Source organism: Biomphalaria glabrata, chromosome 13 (assembly GCF_947242115.1).
Source record: "Biomphalaria glabrata chromosome 13, xgBioGlab47.1, whole genome shotgun sequence".
In the NCBI taxonomy this organism is placed as follows: domain Eukaryota; kingdom Metazoa; phylum Mollusca; class Gastropoda; family Planorbidae; genus Biomphalaria; species Biomphalaria glabrata.
In genome coordinates, this window is record NC_074723.1 from 714798 (window position 1) to 735474 (window position 20677).

Below are 20677 nucleotides of genomic sequence, written 5' to 3' on the forward strand. Positions count from 1 at the left end.
AACATTAATACTACTGAAACATTAGGTCAGTTTTAGACTATAATGTCACCATGCATTAGTTAAACATTGAAATTGTTCTTATTCTTAATTTCAATCAATCAAAAGTTAGTTAATTTAATGTATTAAAAATTGCTCTAGGACATGTTGACCCTCGATCATGATGAAGCATGTGGAAAATATTAAAAGTACAATTAGGCTACAAGCAGATACCATGTCATTATGCTGTCATTACTCTGAACTACCTCACAGCACAATGTTATGTACAAAACAAAACTACAGTTGATGTGTGGAAAGCAAACAAGAAAAAAGAAATGCAGGTTAAATTAAGACCTGACAAGTTTTCTTGAAAGAACTTGAAAAAAACATTTAATGGAGCAACTGATCACTGCGTCAGAAATATTTCATGACATTACTAGGTAGACCTGAGAGAATTAGCTTCGCAGCAATCAGAAAAAAAACAAACTAAAAATACACAAAGCATAGACTAAAAATCATCTTGCTGAGTTCATTGGGTCACAGGGCATTATCAAAAGAAACGCCAAAGCTGAAAGGGGAAAGAAAATTGTTGTAGCTGCTATTGGAACTGTCCAAAACAGGATATAAAAACCACTCTTTCACCACCAGCAGGTATATTGAAAGGACAAAGTCTATTTTTCATACTGCTTTTAGCCACAACCATGATCCAATTATGGTGATTTGTTACCCCAAGCCATGTGTCAAGTTACCCCAGTGTGGGGTAACATGCCACAACTTCAACCAAACAACTTTTTTGTTTTATAACTTTAAAAAAAAAAAGAAATGTAGCCTATTTTGTTTGTTCTACTAATTGTTTGAATGCATTTGTTGCGATGTGTGAAGTGTGTTACTTATACATAGATGTAACTCATCCAGACATCATTTGTTAAACAGATGTAACGCATCCAGACATCATTTGTTAAACAGATGTAACCCATCCAGACAGATTTGTTAAACAGATGTAACCCATCCAGACATCATTTGTTAAACAGATGTAACCCATCCAGACAATCATTTGTTAAACAGATGTAACCCATCCAGACATCATTTGTTAAACAGATATAACCCCTCCAGACAATCATTTGGCGCAGGGAACCACTCTATATCCTTAAAGCATAGATGGCAAAGTGTATCACGTGAACATAACTTTTTTAAAGATTTTTGTTGGTCATTAGAGAAGTGCATATTAGCAGTTGAACAAAAAATGGTTGTCAGTAGTTGAGGAAGAACATGATCTCTTTCTTAACTTGTTGCGCTCTTCATATATATTTATTTTTGCAATAAGCCCCTGTCGATTCTTTTTGCACATAAGATCATAACAGTAGCCTATATAGCCTGCATATATGTACACAAACCTTGACTCAATTGGTAGGGTTTTGAAAATATAGAAAACTATTTTATTTTAAGTAAACGATTTTTAGCATAAAATGATATTTAATAATTTTATAATTACTGAAATAAAATTTTAGTACTAAAAATATCTTGAGAGAGTAAATAAAGTAATTAATAAATCAGGACATTAACCAAAAAGACATATAAAAACAAAAAACCTACTGACATCAGACATTTAGTTTACAACATAGACTCTATAAGAAGTTAAAATGTTACAGTTATAGACAAAAAATAATTTACCAATAACATTTTTCTTTCGTTTCTCCAACTTCCCTTCAATAATTTCCTGAGTTCTTCCGCTGCTGGTTTGTGTAGAAAAGTTAATGTAAACTGGTACGTAGTTCATTCTCTCAGAGATGCGATCAAGTAAATCTCTTACTATCACAGACTAGAACAAGTTGAAGGAGACAATATATTCATTCTTTCAAATATGCAGTCAATTATTTCAATTACACAAACATTAACCAATCAAGAAATATTCAGAAGTTGCAACAATTTTTTTTAGTTATAGTTTAAACAAAAACATTAAATCAGCATCTTATAATCATATCTTTAATGAAGGTAAATTGGTAAACTAATTTCATACTACCTTGCCCACGCCTGTCCCTCCTGTAAAGAGCACTGGTTTTTGAACAGAAAGTAACCTCTCTAGGAAGTAGCCATAACGTGCTGTGTCCACAGTGGGCACCATCATTTTAAAAAATGAAATGGATTTGTCAAATCGAAAGGATGAGACAAGACGTTCCCACAGATCCATTATCTCTGAATCCACCTCAATGTAATAGCTCCATAAAGGATATGTTCCTGGCAGCTGAAAGGTTATATTAATAATAGAGAAACACTCCATATTGCAAATAAATTCAATGCACATAACTTCAGTATTGTTTTTAAGGACAACATAACATCAAATTTAAACAGAACATGTTGTCATTTCAATAGTACTTCAGCAGTGCATCTAGAATGCACTACATCTAGACTTCTTTCCAGATACTAAGTTACTCAATGAAGTAATCTATAAGCAAGCACCAGTATTCAAAATGCACTCAAGACTCACGTCTCTGTATCCAATCACAAAAACTATTTTTTATGCTTATAAAGAAGACTCCTTGGTGTATGTTTTGTAAATTGTTTTCTACTATCACTACCAATGTAGTCTTTTACTAGATGGGTCTAGTTTTTAATAAAGTCAATAGGTTTAGTGAGTAGAAGAAATATACCCAGTTCTTTAAGGTCCAAATTTGTTGTTATATTATCCAACAATGAAATCAACTCTGAGCCCGTTCAGCACTAAATTGTCTATGATGTATAAATAGAATATCTGATTGAAACTATCAACACATAATATTGTTTCAGTTACCTTGGCATCTTGATTTTCATCAAATTGTTGTCGTATAAACAGATCAAAAGCATCTCTGTACTCATCATTGAGGTTACCCCCAAGAGCCCAAAGGTAACAAAACACAAAGATCTGGCACAGAAATCGAAACATCTTGGAGGATTCTAGTGACCAGTCAAATTGACCAAGCTTGTAGAAGAAAATGGCTTCAAGCAACTTACAAAATGAGTTTATTTTGCTGTTATCTACCTGGAAAATAAGAGTACAGATCTAAATGTTGAGAATTCTTAAGTCTACATTGAAACTAATTTGTTCTTACTGGTATGGATATAGTTCTTTAAGATACTTTGTATTTAATGCAACATCATTTTTAAAAAGCACTGGAATCTTTCTTGGCACCCTGATGGGTCAACCTTAGCTAATAGCATCTGCATGCTTCTATCATTACATTATTCACTACCTTCCATCTCTATCCATTTAACAGTGTAATGATATAATCTTGAAATTCAAAAAGGTGAATACACATTATCATATACACTGCACAACATTTTTTTTTTGTTAAATAATTAGAGTTTTAAAAAAAATTTGTTTGATTTTCAATATAAATAAATGTGTTGCCATTTATGTCTTAGTAACTCTTAAGCATAGCATTTATTACAATGTATTACAATGTATTACAATCTATTACAATGGACACTTTGACTTCCCCCATCCTAAAAAATAGAAATGTTATGTTTATGTTAGGGCAAAAATTGTGAAAAAATTGCTACTTTTTCACATTTCTAGGACAATTCACACATAAAGGGGTTGACCAAACTTAGTGTATAGGTTCCCTTTTTTTTTGTTTTAACATTTAAATGTCATAATTACATCAACATACAAAAATTACATTTCAAAATAAGACAAATCAACACACATTATCAGAAATGTGAATCACTTAATTTAAATGTAACCAATTTTAAGTTTCAAGTGCATGAAAAAATAAGTCTTATATTGGTGGCCACTGTTGGTATTGAAATAGGTATAAATGAAATAAGATAAGTATATATGACTTTCAGTTTGTATGAGTTTAAGTTTAAATGAGTTTTAGTTTATATCACTAAAAAAAGGTAGGCTAAATATGACTCAGTGTAATTTTAACAAATTATTTTTTTCAGTAAGTAATATGAACTAATAATGGACTTATAAAGTGTGGCTGTATTAAAGACCAATAACAACAAAACATAAACAGAACTTAATGCGATTTTCTGAAGCGTACAAAGAAAATTCAAATATATCCCAATAATTCAGTGTAAGTACTAGATCCTCGGGTCTCAAATAAAAGAGTTACAAGTCAATTTCATTACTTTTTTGTATCTTTTCTATCATGTGGCCCGCGACACTAGAGTTGGAAATTAAAATGGCCCACATATCGAATTGGGTTGGGCATCACTGATTTAAACAACTGCATGACAAAGCCTGCCAGGTGTCAAAATTTGTATTGATTCTTTTTACTTTCCAAACAACTGTCTTTTTTTTCTTTTTTCATTTTAATGATGCTGTTAGAATATTTTCAAAGAAAATTTGGCAATAGTTAATCATTTTTTTATTTGGTTGAGTAAAAAATTTCAGATAACCCTTTAGCAGCTGTATGCATTGTAAGACATTATTGCCTTAAAATATCAGTGATGTCTTAACCTACACCTACATCATGAAATTGTGAAAAAAATTCAGAAAACTCAGAACCTGTCCCAAATTAGCTGAAACAAGATATGCATTTTTTTACATATGACAGTCTATCCGAAGAAGAAGAAGAAGGCCAAACATTACATAGGTCTCACCAGCCAAATGAGGGGGGCACAAAACCCCTGTGCAAAGCCCTCAGCCCCCTGGATGACAAAAGTGGTCATCATCAAACCACGATGGACGAACTATATATACATATATATATAAATGCTCTAAGTGTGAAAGATGGTCTTTAAAATATTTTTTAATTTGTTCAAATTGTTATACATAATTCCAAGGGAGGAGCCTATTTTATTTCTGGTCTTTGTCTCACTGGTGCCACAGAGAAAGTTGATATTGAATGTGTTTAATTATTGATTGTTGTTAACTTTCAATGTATAGACCTAAGAAACAAGGTCATTGTACAACAAAGGGACATAATGTGGATAGATGACTATATATTTTTTTAAAATATTAGCTTAGCAGATCATGTACTTTTGATGGATTCCTTATTAAACTCTTCTTTTTAGGCCCTGGTTCAAACTTTTCAAATGCAAAAACATAAAGTCATTACTTTAAAAAGTAAAAAAGTTGTAGAGAATGTGTGAGTCACAGAGTGAATGAAAACTTACAAGTTTAAGATTTACATACCTATACACTACAATTAGAATGGCTACAAATGTAATACACTACCCTGTAAATTGTGCTCTTTCCACCCCCAGTTGGTCCAACTAACATAACACCATGTCTGACAATCATAGTCTCCAAGAACTGTATCACTTTCACAACTTGCATGTCCACCACTTGGAGCTTCATTTCTAGTTGGATGTTCATGATCTCATCTTTCAGCTGGCCATAATCATGTTCTGGTATGTTAACACCAGGAAAAAGGTCTGAAAGTATGGCCTGCAAAACATTATAAACCACTCAGTGAACAAGTTTCATAACTATTTCTTCACATTATTAATACTTTTTTTTATTCCACCCAAAATATAATTTTTTAAATTTTGATTTATCTGTAAGAAATATTCTGTTTAATGCTGGTGATAAAACCATAAGAAAAACTTTCCACAAATGAATTGATAATTCATAGATAACAATGTTTGCCTAAAAAACTAATTAAAAGCTTAAGCTCCATGTAAGTAAATACACATTATTAACATGCAATATGAGTGATAATTTAGTTTATGGCATAATAATAATATACAGTCTTTACTATTGTATGGTTCAGTAAGCTTATAATCAGAAGTAGGGCCTACATGAATAGATGTAGTGGTTTATTAATCAACAGAGTGATTTATCCATTCATCAAATGGTTCACATTTATTACAGGGCTTAACACTGTGGTTTTAACTTCATCTTTCTTTTGTTTTGACATTTGTTGGAAGAGTTTATATATATATAGCTGTTAGTCTTTTATAACAGTTCAAAGCATAAAAATAAACAAATAATAGTGATACTTATACTAATAATAATAATAAATGAAAAAGTAAAAACCGAGTTACTTGAAACAGTTTAGCATCGTTGAACAAAAACTTTGGAAGATTGCTATCACGAAGCGCTCGAATCAGAACTACATCTTCCGGTTTGTCAGGATTCTGTCTTTTTAAACTGCCAGCCATAACCAGGACAGATTTTACAGCTCGCATACCTAAAACAAAATGTGTATATTATCATAAATTTGCATATTTTATTTGAGTATGTACATGTCTTTATTTTTAGGATATAATTATTCATGAGTGTCTACTATTTTTAGGACATTATTATTTATGAGTGTGTACTTTTTTTCTAGGAAATACTTATTGATGAATGTGTCAAGGTTATTACCAAAGTCATAATGATCTTGTTGCGAGAGTTGTTCACTACACAGTTTGTACATTTGAACCATTTTCTTGGCTAATGTTCTGGAGGACTCAAATCCTTCTGAGTACAAGATAACTTCAGCAATAAGACCTAAAAGAAAAGAAGCAATAAAATATTAGAACTGGAAATAATTTATCTACAAGGAGTCACTTTGTACAGGAGTGACAATAAACTACATATAAACATCATCTGTAAGTTGATAAAAATGATATATAATAAACACTGCAGCTGCATACATAAACTAAAAGAAAAAGAGAACACATAAGGACTAATGGCATTAATGGAAAAAGCTTCATTTGTCTTACAGCTGAAAATGAATGAATATTGAGAGGAGATGAAATGAATTAGCCCAAGTTCCCATCATCTAAATAGAGAGACAATATAGCAAATCTAGCATAAGATCTAAGCCATCTCAAATGACAGAGGCTGAGAAAGAAATTGCATGTGATACCAGAGATAAAAGTAATAAAACATTCAAAAGGATCACTCAACTTTAAACTGGTTCATAGGTTTAGGTTCTATTTTTGTTGTCTTATAAATTAAATACATAAATAAATGTCCTTAGGAGTCAAACTTTGGCCCGAACCATGCAAAGTACAAGACAATACAAGACAATGGCCTGCTCTGCACAATGAACAGTTTGTTCAAGCCTCCATGACAGGCATCACATGTACTTGCAGATTTGGGCCTTTTGGGATTTTTCTAAACACTTAGCCATTGTTGTACTTTTAGCTTTTGAATACTACTAAGGAAAAGACCTTCTAGATGTTTCATCCTCTTACCATAATCTGGTACCATCATTGATATAGGTCTAAACAAAGCCTGTAAATTATCAGGTAATTCTGTCCGTCCAGCGTAACCAGGATTCATAGTGATGAAGGCTGCACATGTATGAACCAGTTTGATCTCACGCCCTTCAAACATGAACCTATTGAGCTATAGAGGGAGACAACATAGAAAACGTTGTTCTTACCAGTCTAGTAATCTAAAGAGACTAAAGAGAGAGACAATTTTTTTATTGTTTTTAACACTAATCAGGTTAACCAATTTCATTACCGAATCTTCTTGACCATAACCTACACGGAAACATACATGCACTACATGCAATTACCAAGCTTCTATCTAGGGATTTTAAAACTTAGAATAAACGCACCCACCTCTCAAACCATCACTAAAACAGAGGTAATGATAATGAATAGTCAACAGTAAATAGGAAATAATGATTAAGACGATCTCAGGACTATATTAATATACGGTGTGATGTCAAAAAAAAAATATATATGAAAGTTTTAAATTGCAACATGAGAAAATACAAGAAACTGCTTGACACATATAGAATTTGGAAAAATAAGTAAAACAAAAACACTGCCCATGATGAAATAATGATGTCTGCTTATGATGAAATATTGCTGAGTTATTCTGATGAAATATTGCTGTGTTCATCTAATGAAATATTAGTGTGTTTTTCTGATGAAATATTGGTGTGTTATTCTGATAACTCTTTGAAAGATTGATTTTGTTTCGCTTTTTAAACCAGAGTGGCTGATTTATTCATATTTACATAGACACTTGTATCTACTGATTATAATATGGAAAGTTTGCAGTAGTATTTAGTATAAAAATTCCAAACCTATCATTCAAAACCTACAACTTAGAAAAGTCTATAGACTTGTGAGGAGCAGAATAAGTTGAATAAGATTATAGGAATGAGGTACATTTTCTCACACTGACATTTGTATTTTATAATGAAGGACTTATTGGAGTTAATATGGTGTCTTTATTTACTGTGCCTTGTACAAATGAAGTTATTTATTTCTTAGTCTGCAACACTTTTCATAAATAATACTGCCAAAAACACTAAGCCTAACGATGTTCGCCACTTATTCTAGAGAACAATGTTTTAGTCTGATTAATTACATTGATTATTTAACTCCCTTTCCATATAATATTTAAACAAAAACACTCTTCTTTTAGTAGGCAATAATGGAGATTAATAAAGGACTAGATTGAAACACTAGAGGCAAGCATGTAGGCCTTGAGTTTCATTTAAAAAAAACAAAAAAACATGTAGGCCTTGAGTTTCATGCCGAAATATAATCTAATAAAGGTAAACTTTCATCTGGGTCGTTAGACCTAATAAAAACACGAGAAATCTTCATTCAGAAACCTAGAACCTAAGTATTTACTTTCATGCACAGTGTTCGATATGAAAATATTATTTTCTCATTAGATTCCTTTGCTAATAATTTTTTTTGTCTTTATTACAGCTTATTCTATATTATGATAACCAGATCTAAGTAATTACATTTTGATAAAAGTCACTTTATCTTGATTAGTCATTATTTTATTTATTTTCAGGTAACACTTTTTAATCGACACTTTCTTTGGTGGTAAGACATGCTTCATATTTGCTGCTTTAGCTTCATGCCTATGTTACTTTTGAATCCTGCCTTATCTACTTTTGATTCCTACCTTAGCTACTTTGGCATTTCTGATAGTAATAAGTTGTTGAGCAATAACAGATAAAACTTCAATATTGATTCGGTTGAACTCATCAAAACAGCACCAGGCCCCTGACTGTGCTAGCCCAGAGAAGAATCCTCCCATCATCTGGAAGAATACAATGGAAATTGAAACTATCAGTTATGTTAAAATAACATAAAATTTTAACATCTAATAATTGCTCAATAAAACAGTATTTAATATAGCTGAAGAAGTCAAACCATAGAGTAATCATTATCATCATTGACAGACCTCTGTCCTAAGATGACTATGGCTATCCCATAGAGCCTTCCTTGTTAGGGCTATAGTGCCCATGCATACTATGTAGAACCTGGTAGTTCCAGTCTTTTCCATTTAACTAGCTAGGTCAGCTGAGATCATTGCTACATCATTGCTGCATTACTGCTACATGGCTGTTCAATGAATGTCTCTCTACCACTTCTCTACACATGGTGAAGTCTAGATCTATGTCCATGTCTTCCCAAGCATTTATATGCTCTTCTATTCATATTGTTACAATCTCTCCTCTACTGCCCAGGCTCTCTTCAAACTGCACCACACGACACAACGAACTCAAAGAACCTCACAACTCATCAGGGCTCAAAAGTAACAGTAGCAATTTAATTTCAAATACATTACAAATACTGTACGGTTGGCAACAACATCACACTAACTCGTCTGGTCACATTGCGAGGTAACGTGAAGTCCAGTCTTTCTAACACACTCGCTCTTATATAGAGTCTCTACTGGCCTTCTAGAATGGGATGGAACGTTCTTGGCCACTCAGAATGATCACAATCGCCATGACTTGCATGCGTAATATTTACACACAGGTCGTTGCCGAACTGGCGTGTACTGTCACTGGTCACAGTTGACCGCTCACCCTGCGCTGGACTGTGGCGATTTGAGTAGGCTAAAAACACACAGCACTACCCCCAACTGTGTCACCACCAGGTTTACAACAATATGATTTGATGCATTCTGAAAGCTTCATTTGTATATGATGATCACACCTTTATCATCAAGATAGTTAAGCAACTATTTTCTATTTAAAAGTAGGGATCACCACAAAGGTTTTTTTTCCTTTTGATCACATCCACTTGGCAGAGGTGGGGACTTGTTTCACATACATTGACCATGTTTTGTACTCAGAACGCATGTATTGTAGACTTGCATCTTTTTGGGGTGAGTTTTAGTTTTATCAGACTTGTGAGCCTAGTCTAATGAAAATGGAAGCAGCCTTCCCTTCCAATAGCATATTAAGGATTACATGAAGTTTAGAACACTAGAGCATCGCCAATAAAAACACACACAAAAAAATATAAATCAAGAGAGGATTAATTTATTTCTGGTATAGAATCTTAAAATATATTGTGTTAATATAATTATCTAAGTCACTGAGCCTTGTGGAGTCTTATGTCATTCAGTTCTGTAGTGTTTATGTCACCCAGTCTCATCAGTCACAACAATATGTAAGCCATTAGCCATGGTGTTTTTCAATGAAAGTAAGCCTCTTTATACCATTTAGCTATGGTTTGTCTGCCCCTCAGCCATGGCGTCTCTGCCTAAAGGCAGCACGGAAAACCAACTCCTAGATACCCCCTCCCCCCACAAATGAGATTGTACCAAAAGCGCTCTGAGCATGCTATAAGCATGAAAGTAGCGCTATATAAAAGCTATAATAATAATAATAATAAGTCAATGAACAATTTGAACTAAATATTCAATATTCACTAATTCAAATAAAGTATTTATAAAAGAAACATAATTATATTTAAGGTCCTAATCACCTTATAATCCAAGCTGTCTGAACAATTAAACACTACACACCATATAGCCAAAGCTTTAGCCAAATCTTTAGTTGTTTCAGTCTTTCCAGTACCAGCTGGACCTGCAGGTGCTCCACCTAGATCAAGTTGTAGGGTTCCCATAAGGCAGAGATAGCATCTGTCCTATGAATGAGCAATGTGGCATGAATAGAAAACTAAAGATAGAGATGGTTGCTGTTTTAATGCATTAACTAGAAAGATGATACTTATCCTTCTAGGAGGGAGAAAGAATTTTGTCAATGTCTCAATGATTGTGATTGTAACTATTTGTCAAAAAGTAACATCTGGCATCACTTGCAGACTTTGAGCTCCCATTCTACTAGATTACTAATGAATAAGGTACTAATATGTTAATCATAAAATCTTCAGGCTAGTTAAGCAACTGAGAATTTACAATTTAAAAGTAGGGATCTACACAAAAGTGGTAGCTGTTGTTTTTTTTAAACTAAAAGCATTGCTATTAAGTTTAAAACTAAAAAATTTATTAGCAATTAATTCTGTTGTGTTCAGTAAATTTGTTAAACGTGTTTGCCCAGTTAATAATCATTGATGTAATAGATATGTCAACTTAGCTATTCAAATATTTTATCTTTTTAATTCAATAGAAATATCCACTTGAATCCTCAAATAGTCAGCTAGGCATGTTCTGAAAATTAGTCAGGTCATGTCATATTATTCAAATGTTTTATCCTGACATTAATTCAAATGTTTTATCCTATCAATTGATCAAACCAATATGCCTGTCACTTGGAAAAATATAAATAGTCCAACGATACCCATATCAATAAACTTACAGTCAGAGGTGTAATCACTAGTCTAGGACAGGCTCCAAGGTACTCATAGCCATAGGTGTAGACATGCAGACAACACAGTTTGGACCACTTCCATATTCCAATAATATCTGAGTTGTTTTTGCCAGTCAAAACTTAAAAGTTCTGATACCTGTTAACACAAGTTTTGTAGTTTCCTCATTTAACAAACAAATGAAAGAATCCCAAGGAGATTGAAATGGAATAAGACACAGACTGAATTCGCAAAGACTTGGTAGATCAAAAGAAATGCCACACCAAAAAAACTTGGCTAAAGAGATTTTAAAACTGCCAGCAGCTACAACTTACAACTAGACATATTTATAAGATATATCTCCTGTAGGTTGTAAATGTTTCCAATGCACAAGCAATGTTTCTATTCACATACAGAGAGAAAAATATTTTTGTTTTTTGTTCCTAGCATTATACTGAACCCAGAAAGATTTTTTATTTACATTCAGATGATAATGACATGGACCTAAAATGACTAAAATGAGTCCTATAGTTACACCATAACCAAAACTATTCTTTCTTTTTAAAAACAATTTTTTGTCCCCAAAACACAGTTTGTAAAAGAGAAAGAATGAAACTGTAACTTGTGATTTTTCTTTTCTATCTTTTTAAAAAGAAGATCTTGTATTTATTTAAATGATGTTTGTTTTTTTTACTATTAAGTCTTGAGTGCTGGCAATTAAATCATTAAATAAGAACAATCTGGTATAAACTTTGTCACATGTAAATTTTGAGTGAGTCTGGTGTGAATGTACATTTTGGTTTCTTATAGTTATAATGTTTTTTGTTTGGTGTAATGCACAAATTGTAAGACAAATTTCCATACGGATAATAAAGATTATTATTATTATTATTATAATTATAATTAACCACATTTGGGACATTCATGATTTTGTCATTTTTACAATGGATTACCATTTCAAAATTCCATTTGACTGATTAAATTTGTAAAGCTTTGATTTATTCACAGGCATACTATTTTTAACAAGATTTTAAAGCTTTTGGTAATCTCAGGGCTGCATGTAAAGCAGCCCATTAATGCACATTTCACCAGTCATCTTTTAAGAATAGTTCTTGGGCTTTGTTGAATGAAGCAATATGCATTTATGAATGATGTCAAACAATGTGATTAAGCCATCAAATGGAATTTAATTATATTAGGAAGATTAAAAAGTTTACTGTCTAAAATGTCTGACCTGTTTTTTCACCATTTCTGAAATTATGTCCCGTGCATGAACATTGATTGTAATAAGAGCGCAGAGTGTAGCTAGTGCCAGTTTAGGAAGTTCTCCTCTCACTGCCCCAGCTAGAAGATTTAACTCCTGTTGATAGATTGATAGAAAGTCACTTTGAAATTACTGATACATTTTAAGTGCTGATACATAATGGTAGAAAGGATAAGTTTTGTGAAATATAAAATCAAATAAAATTTTTTTACTGTAAAGCTTCTTTGTTCAAAGTCCCTCATTCCCCTGATAACTGTTCGAGAGTCTCTAAGAATAGGTGTGACATCACGGGTCCACATCATTTGACATATAGTTAGAACAACCTAAATACAAATTTGATATTCAATTAAGAGCAATACTAAAATGGGTTAGCTCTGTTATATACAAAAGTCTGAGGTCAATATGAGATTAATTATCTTACTTGTCTTTGTTTGTTCTTTTCTTGACAGTCTTATAACTTAGCCCAGTCGCCTAATAGCTTGTCCTAATAACTTATAACTTAGCACAGTCACCTAATAGCTCGTCCTAATAACTTATAACTTAGCCCAGTCACCTAATAGCTTGTCCTAATAACTTATAACTTAGCCCAGTCACCTAATAGCTTGTCCTAATAACTTATAACTTAGCCCAGTCACCTAATAGCTTGTCCAAATAATGAAACATTTATTCTGCTTTTCTATAATTTGAATTGCTAGTACCTATATTCTTCTACTTGTTTATAATTTCACAAATTAAATTTGTTCTAACAGTCGATTATTTGTCCAAATAGTTAATTATGAGTCTTTGTACTCTATTATTTAATGTACCAACATCTAGTGTTCTATTAATTTATAATTAGCCCTCCTAGTTTATAATTTGTCCTTTATGTCAAAGATTTTTCTGAGAATCAATACTTTTTGTTATTGCTTTCATGTTTATTGCATGCTCAATGTACTATGGTCCAATCTCTTTTGTGGACCAGTGGAGAGGGGGGGCATAGAAACAAGTTTCCCTCCTGCTTTTATGCACTCAGCAAACATAGCTCTGCTTAAGTCCAGATTCAAACTTGAGTCCCCATTGATTGGTGGCCAAGCCATAGCTCAGTGGTTTTGGCCTCTCAGCCAAACATCACACCAATTTTGTCCAACTGCTTTTGATTTGTTTTAAATGTATCAGACATTTTTTCCAAAATGAAGATTATTAGTTAAAGCCTAAACTTAAATTCCTGCATCATGGCAGAGACAGAACAAAGGTGTCTTTAATGGTAGTGTAACTAACTGTCAAGTTAAAAAATGTTGAACTTCTCTTGATAAACTAGACAAAGCTGTGAAACCTAAAAAATATCTTATTTTATAGCATAGATTAAAAAAAGGGCATTCTATTATATAGACATTGTAAAAAAAATTGTTTTCAAAAGAATAGTAATAGTACCCATCATTTCTGCATTCAAACTAATTGAATGGAGAAATTCTAATACTTTTCTCAAGCTAACACCAAATAAAATGACATACAAAAGTTATTTACTTACTTGTGAAGCATTAGACATAATCCAAGAAAGAAATGACATTGTCTCATAGTCTTTGATTGACTTTTTGCACAATCGTCGTATGCTGGCAAACATGGCTTCTTCCACTTTTCCAAGCCAATCTTCGACATTACCTCTTGCCTTCAAGCCCTATAAAAAAAAAAAATGAATTGTAGGTAAAAAAAAAAAGATTTGTTCCATAATGTAGACTATTTCCATAATTTGGGGTAAACATTTCTTCTTTACGTTAGACTCTGCTTTGTTGAGTCATTGACAAAGTTTGATTTTGAAGCCACAACCTCAATTTATTCTCATTGTTATTGTCCCTAATACCAATATTAGTAGGCTTATAGTTGCATTTAGTAGAAAGAAAATATAATGTTTAAGGTCACAATCACATTACATTTTACAATGACAAAACATAACTCTCAATTTTTTGTTAAGTAGTTCTTTACAGAGTCCATAATAAAATGTATTTAATGGCAATGTCTTTGATTCTGAAGATTCAGGGTGAACACAGTGGTTCTCATGACTTTGCAAACCCAATATTGACCTGCATATTTTGCCAAATCTAATGCAGACAAAGCCTGGGTTTATTTAAGTTTTCTTTTTGTCTTCTGCACCTGTCTTTGGCCACATTATTAAATATAAAGCTAATCAGTTTCTGTAAGAGATCTATGTTTTAATAAAAAGTATGTGTAATTCCTAAGCCATAAAATCCTAAACAAAAAAAAAAGAAACTACTTACTTTGCCCAATCCAATTTTCTCTCCTTCTGGTGATATCATGCTTAATATGTCATTTGTAAATTGAATCTCCTCCTCTGCAATTAAAAAATAAATTTAATAACTTACTTGTATTTTTTTCAAGCTTTTTCAAGTTGGAAAATATGAAGACACTATTAAGCTACTATAAATATACCAGGTGGAAGTCCCTCAACCACAGCAAACTCTAGTCTGTGTATAGCATCAAAACATTTACGTAAATGTGGTTGCACAGCCAATGGGTTTCGAGTCTGTGCAAGTATCTCAAGTAGTTCATCATTGGAGAGAAAGTAGAACCCTAGAAGAGACAGAAATTTATGCCGTCTACAAATATTATATGGACAAAAATACAATCTAATCTCTTCTAAAAAAAAACACTAGCTCACATTCTTAGCTATTACATCTTTAGGTAACTCAAAGCTCCCAAAGGTGTTGTTTTTTTAATATTCTGCATTTTCTAAATTTTGTTTAAATGAGAAAATTGGACCAAAAAATTATTTAAATTATAAAACAAAGGAAGCATTCTATTTGGGAAAAAAGATTCAAAATTTAAATTGCTTGTGAATATTCTAAAATAAATCTTAAGCTAAGTAATTGTTTTTTGAAGAAAATTTCTTGACATAAAGAAGAGACATTTCTTTAAATAAAGATTTTAGTGTACAGTTTGTACCTATGTGTTAACTTAATCATTCATGTAGTGTTAGGTTATGTTAATTAGAGCATTAACCAAGTCATTGATTCTATTAGTGCATGTAATCTAACCTAAAGCTTAACAATAATTTCTGTCTATAGCTAAGCTTAAATCTTGCCTTGGAAATGTAACACGCTTTGTTTCCAGGTAGGCTTCAAGACATTTCAGAATTTTATCCAATAATTCATTGTTATATTCAAATGTTTCCCAGAGACCTGTAAAGATGTCATTACTTTTAATGCAGAAATGTTTCATTTAAATATTTGTTAATGTTTTGTTCAAATACTTCCTAAAGTTACTGAAAGAGAAAAAAAAAATAAAAATGTAATGACATTTTGACACCTTCAATAGAATCAGACAACAGACAAACAAACATTTCTCAAACCCTGTTCCTACATTTTGATACTTGCTCTACAATTTAAATGGTTGCACTACACTAATGAACTTGAAGATTAAGAGCCATAATCATAATCAGTAATATATATATACAATGTAAATATTACCATAGCTTTGATTATATCAATGAAATAAATATTTATTGTGTAGGGCTAAGAAGTACAAATTGAACTGAAAACAAACCTGGCTGTGTTCCATTACGTATAGCTAGAGGAGTTTTCTTTACTCTCCTCATAATTTCCTTGTAAGATCTGTCAACTTCAACAAACAGTTTGGCCTCCACTGGAAGCTGCCTCTGAATATCAGGGGCACTAAAAATTGATTCTAAATATAGCCATGTCCTCTGACAGTTGATCCATGATTCCTGGAAAATAAATCTATTTCATAATGAGATGGCACAATAAAAGACAGGGGAAAGAAACTGCAATCCATGGAACAAGGATCTAGGATAGTAGTATAATGAATTAGGATAAAATGGGGTAGCAAAAAGTTTGATAGAATAAAAGTCAGATAAATGGATTTAAACTGTAATGGAGGTCTGTGGCATTTTACGTCTCGAGAAACGATCTTTTCCATTTGCAACTTCTTGTGTGACTAAAGAGGCCAATCCTTGATTTTTCAAAGACATTACTGTCAGAGATGGAGTGACCTCTCCATAGCTGGGGGAAAGCCTGGGCGGTAAATTTGTGAGTGCTGGGCTGCCCACACGTCTGCACACGCCTCTCTAACGGAGATAAGAGGTGTTGAAATAGACGAAAAGCAATTGAAAAAAAATAGGACCTTAATATTTTAAAGAAAATAAACAGGATATAAATTGTATGTAAGAAGGTATAAAAATAACAATAACATAGTTGGAAAGCAATTCAAAAAAAAAGGACGGGATTGATGAGTTATATCAGTGTTTCCCAACTGTGTTCTACGAGGTCTGAATAGGTGGTCCATGAACTACTGGAATAATTAACTAGTAGGCCTAACTCTAACCTCTCTTAAAAAATAAGCAAAGTGTTCCTCTAAATACTCAGAATGTAAAAGTGTCCATTTATGAAAATGTTTGGAAAACATTGAGTTAGATTAACGGAAGTGTACACATTGATCTTTCAGATCTTGCAATCTATAGAGCAGATGATATAAAGTTCATCAGTTTCTCTGTTCAGTACTTAATGAGGGTGTCATGTCACCAGCACAACAAACAGCTGTCTTTACATTTCTCAACGAATGAGTTAGAGTTGGGTGGACTCTGGAGCTTCATACACAAATCAAATTCAAAGTCTCAGTCTTCACCAAGATATGAACCAGAGACCTCTTGATTTAGAAGCCAAGTGTTTTACCAATCAGTCACCATGGCCTCTGAATATCAACTGGAAAACCAAAAATATACAGAGGCAACAAACATGGTCAGGAAACTTAATAAAATATATATTTAACATTTGATGGAGGAACCCTTGGGAGAAACAACAAACTGTAAGACTTTCTAAACTTTTAATAGTTCATTACGAATTAACTTCTAACTACTTACCAAAGTCTTATTAAATAAACTGAGACTAGCTGCCCATTCTTCCACTTTGGTTTTAATGGGACCTACATGTCTTGATGACTGAATGACTGAATGGTCTGGATGTTAATGTTACTATCATCTAACAGTTGTTGAATCTCATCTGTGCTCCCAATTATATAGACATCTTTCTGATCTTTGTAAGGCAATACAGGGAACTCCACATGCTTCCAGGCATCCACCACCTGAGCAAGATATTGAGACATAAGTTTCCTATTGTTTTAAGTGGAATTTACCAAAACAATGAATTACTAATTGTAAATTTATCTTTTTCAATGTATTCTTCTACATGTCGTCAGGTATATCTACTTACATTAGCACAACACAACATGTATTAAAATTCACTGATTCAAGTCGACTTAACAGATATACATTTATTAAAATAAAACAACAGTTCATAATATACTGGCAATTTCAGCCATCAAGAAATCACATGTAATACTTCACATAAACTGATAATGTAGTCCAATAGAATTCCTCGAATACTTATAACATCTATCTTCTTTCCTAGTCCATGGCGTCTAATGATTTCTGACCATGTGGTCAACTCTCAGAACAAGACTTATTACCCACCATTCAACTGTGGACCCTTGTTTCAGACGTGAAAAATAATAAACACTATAAATCATATTTAATTAGTGATTCCTGACTAGTGCATGTCACAATAGCTATAAAACAATGATGTGACACTAATCAATACCATAGTCACTAACTTTAAAATAGAGTGTGTTTGTTAAAGTAAGGTCTCCAAAAGGTGTAAATGAAGTCACCAAAGTTGGTTTTTAAAAAAGTCAATAAGGGTGGTTAAAATAAGGTTGTCAAAGGTGCTTTAAAAATAGTATCATGATGCATTCATTAGCCTACTATAAGAATTATGAAGTAGTCAACAGTCATGATTAGAATTTGGACTAAATGTAAAACTCTTACAAATCTAAGATAATTTTCATCTTAATAATGAATTGTCTAAAAAAATGCAAAACAATGGTAGATCTATAATACTAGTGTTAAATTACTTTTTTTAGAATGGCTTCCAGAGCTGCCTGTGAGGACGCCATGCCAGCTATCTCCATCATTTCTTCAGACTTGTCAAATGCATCAATCTCAATCAACAGGCCAAGTGTTAGAGGCTCATCTTTGATAAATTTATAATTCAATGCTTCCTGGATCAAGTCCCAGTGCCTTTTTTTAAGATGTGGGTTTCTCATGTCAGTTATTACCTGAAGCTGTGAGTACATGCAATAACAAAAACTTTTTTAAGATGTGGGTTTCTCATGTCAGTTATTACCTGAAGCTGTGAGTACATGCAATAACAAAACTTTTTTAAGATGTGGGTTTCTCATGTCAGTTATTACCTGAAGCTGTGAGTACATGCAATAACAAAAGTTTTTGCTCGACCATTTGTCAAGAGTAAGAATAAAATGAATTCAAGAATTGTACAATTTACCAACAGTCTAGTTAACACACCACTTTTGTAATGAGAAGAAAAAAAAACTTTAAATTTTAATTGTGCTGTTCAAATTTTGGAAGTCTTATCAAAAAGAAATTTGCATTTAAATTTCATTGAACTTTATTGTTTTGTACCTTACACTAGCCTGCAATCACTCTCTGATTCTATATGTTCTATCAACTTCCGCCCTTTCTTAATATTAAACTATTCACATTTAGTCAACTGTTTACTTTATATTTTCAATGTTTAATTTTAATAGACCAATTAAATAACTCAAATATGTGTGAAATTTATAAGACTGCTTGAATGTGTCCTACAACTTCCTAAATGTAGGTCTACATGACTAGATTGACACATGGGTATTGGTCTACATGACTAGATTGACACATGGGCATTGGTCTACATGACTAGATTGACACATGGGTATTGGTCTACATGACTAGATTGACACATGGGTATTGGTCTACATGACTAGATTGACACATGGGTATTGGTCAGCTTTGGTCTACATGACTAGATTGACACATGGGTATTGGTCTACATGACTAGATTGACACATGGGTATTGGTCTACATGACTAGATTGACACATGGGTATTGGTCTACATGACTAGATTGACACATGGGTATTGGTCTACATGACTAGATTGACACATGGGTATTGGTCTACATGACTAGATTGACACATGGGTATGGGTAGAATGTAATTATTTAATTATGTCTGCAATAGATATTAAGACGCTTCCTCCTGCACCTCTCTTTTCCCGAATTGTGTAAGTATTCTGAACTATTTACGAACTTCATATGGCATTACTGAAATTTTTTTCTAGTAGAAGAATGCCCCCCAGATATGGCAGGCTAAAGGAAAATCAAATACCAAGGGGAGATCAAAACCAGCATCAATCTTAAACAAGGGATGAGTGGATTAGTCATGTAATACTTTCCATTGTCTGGAGAAAGCCTCAAAAAATAATTGGTTTTGGGAGAAGAGATGGGTGCCACCAAGGCCTACCAAACCCAATAACATGCCATGACAATGAAACCATTGAAAATCTCAAGCTGTCAACAATAACCTTACTTCCTACTGAAATGCTACTGAGACACACTCTAAAACAATTTATATTGTGGTAACAACAAAGGAAACATCCAAAAGTATACCCGAAATCTAGTGTAACAGAGCTAAAAACTTCACATCTAAATGTATCATGACAAAAATATTTTATGTGTTAATTAAAAAATCTAAATGAAGCAAACCTAATTGAGGAATTACGCCTCTAATAAACAGAAAACAAACACCTACTCTCTGTTTCATAACTTCAACTTTCTTCTTCAACAGGCTGACCACATCATTGGGTGGTAGACCTTTCTCTAGCATCTGAACCGTCTTCAGGTATTTCATAGTGGTGGAGGTCACCTCCTCTGGTTCCAAGTTCATGAATGGAACCTGGTAGCACACACAACCAAAGGAATAATTAATACACAATTCTAAAAGTTTTTTATTGTTTTATTGCAAATATATATATATTTTTTTATTTAATCTTTTTTTTTTTGTGTTTAAAATCTTATAAACTACAGCAATATTTGCAATATGCATGTCTAATATAATGATTTCAATAAATGCAAGCAATGACTTGGTG

At 32.7% G+C, this 20677-nt stretch overlaps 1 pseudogene; it reads right to left on the reverse strand.

Annotated features, from left to right (window-relative positions):
• Window positions 1–20677, reverse strand: part of LOC106071576 (dynein axonemal heavy chain 6-like) — an 85506-nt pseudogene that overhangs the window by 58962 nt on the left and 5867 nt on the right.